Source organism: Arachis duranensis, chromosome 9 (genome assembly GCF_000817695.3).
Source record: "Arachis duranensis cultivar V14167 chromosome 9, aradu.V14167.gnm2.J7QH, whole genome shotgun sequence".
Classification (NCBI taxonomy): Eukaryota; Viridiplantae; Streptophyta; class Magnoliopsida; order Fabales; family Fabaceae; genus Arachis; species Arachis duranensis.
The window spans coordinates 112,082,996-112,085,098 of NC_029780.3; positions in this window are offsets into that span (position 1 = coordinate 112,082,996).

Genomic DNA, 2,103 nt, shown 5'->3' on the forward strand with positions numbered 1-2,103 from the left:
TATAGTAGATCTACAACAAAGTATAAGAACAACATAAAGGAAATTACAATAAAAGAATAGAAGAAGAATGAATGTAATAACAAGAAATTGAGAAGAAGAAGAAGAAGATGAATGCAAAGATTAAAACCTAGATCTAAGAACTAAGCCTAATCCTAATCCTAATTCTAGAGAGAAGTGAGAGCTTCTCTCTCTAGAAACTAATTCTAACCTTGACAGCTTTCCGGTTCTTTCATTTCTTCATGAGTTCTCCAACTTTTCATGCTTTCTTTCTTCATTCCCTTGATCCAATCTTTGCCTCCTAAACCTCAAATCACTTAACAAACATATCAAGGCATCTAATGGAATCAAGGAGAATTAGATTTAGCTATTTTAAGTCCTAAAAAACATGTTTTCACTCTTAAGCACAATTAAAGGAGAATATACAAAACCATGCTATTTCATTGAATAAATGTGGGTGAAAGGTGATAAAATCCCCTAAAATCAATACAAGATAAACCCTACAAATGGGGTTTGTCAGGTGTCTGCAAATACCTTCATGGACTTCGTCGACTGCTGCTCTTGCGTCATCTCCTGCGAGGCATTTAAGTAGTGGTTGGAAAAAACCACGTCTGTATAGATGATCTCCTATTAGGGTGTAATTGGTTGCTTTTCTTTTGAAAGATCTCGGATCGCCTTCTGGCACTACTCCTGTATTTAGGTATTGTATTATGGGGGTTCGCCAATCTCCTTCCCGTGACACATATAAAACATACTGCATATCTAGGCTAGATTTCGTTAGTGTGAGATGTACCAGATTTTCTAAGTGTTGGTCATCTCTATATGTTGCTAGCTTTGATAGTATATCTGCTCTGCTTTGTTCTCGGGGTATATGTGTTATTTCAAATGTTTGAAAACTTTTTATCATGTTTTTAGTAATATGTAAGTATTTTTCTAAGAGGGGATCTTTAGTTTGGAAGTTACCGGTTACCTGTTGTACTACGAGTAAGGAATCACAATATACTTGCAAGCTTGGCACTTGAATTTCTTTTGCGAGTCTTAGGCCCGCTAATAACGCCTCATACTCGGCTTGGTTGTTTGTTGCCTGGAACAGAAATTTTATTGATTGCTCGGCGTATACCCCTGTTTTGTATTTTAGCAGTATTCCTGCTCCGCATCCGTTGTCATTGGATGCTCCATCTACATATAATTCCCATGGCTCGGCTTCCTCTACTTCATTGGTGAATTCGGAGATAAAATCGGCCAGGGCTTGGGCCCTGGGGGATCCTATGGACTGATAAGTAATGTCGAATTCTGAGAGTTTGACCGACCATTTTGTGAGTCTTCCTGCTAGGTCAGGTTTTGCTAGGATTTGTCGAAGCGTTTGATTGATTCAAACTATAATTCGGTATCCTTGAAAATAATGTCGTAGCCTCCGATCTGTGGTAATTAGTCCGAATGCTAATTTCTCTATCATTGGGTATATCGTCTCAGCACCCTATAGGACTTTACTTACAAAGTATATTGGGTGTTGTTCTTTTTCGTTATCTGTTACAAGTACCGAACTGATTGTGTTAGTTGAAATTGAAAGGAATAGATGTAAAGGCTTACCTTGTTCCGGCTTTTTCAATATGGGTGGTGACCTTAAGGCATTTTTGAATTTTGTGAAAGCTGCTTCACATTCCTCTATCTAGATGAATTGATCGGACTTTTTTAAGGTGTTGAAGAAGTGATATGATTTTTCTGCTGCTGCTGGCAAGAAGCAGGAAAGAGCTGCTAACTGACCTGTTAGCTGTTGGACCTCTTTCTTATTCCAAGGAGATTGCATGTTGATTACTGTGAGACAGGGTTTGCCTCTATCCCCCTGTTGGTTAATAGGAAGCCAAGGAACTTTCCTCATTGTACTCCGAAGGCGCACTTTTCTGGATTCAATCCCATATTGTGTTTTCTGAGCTGTTCGAATACCTCGGTCAGGTCGTCCTTGTGCTGTTCCTCCGAGGTTGACTTTACTACCATGTCGTCTACATATATTTCAATGTTTCTTCCGATCTGATTTTTGAAGACTTTGTCCGTTAGCCGTTGATATGTTGCCCATGCGTTCTTTAGCCCAAAGGGCATGACCTTGTA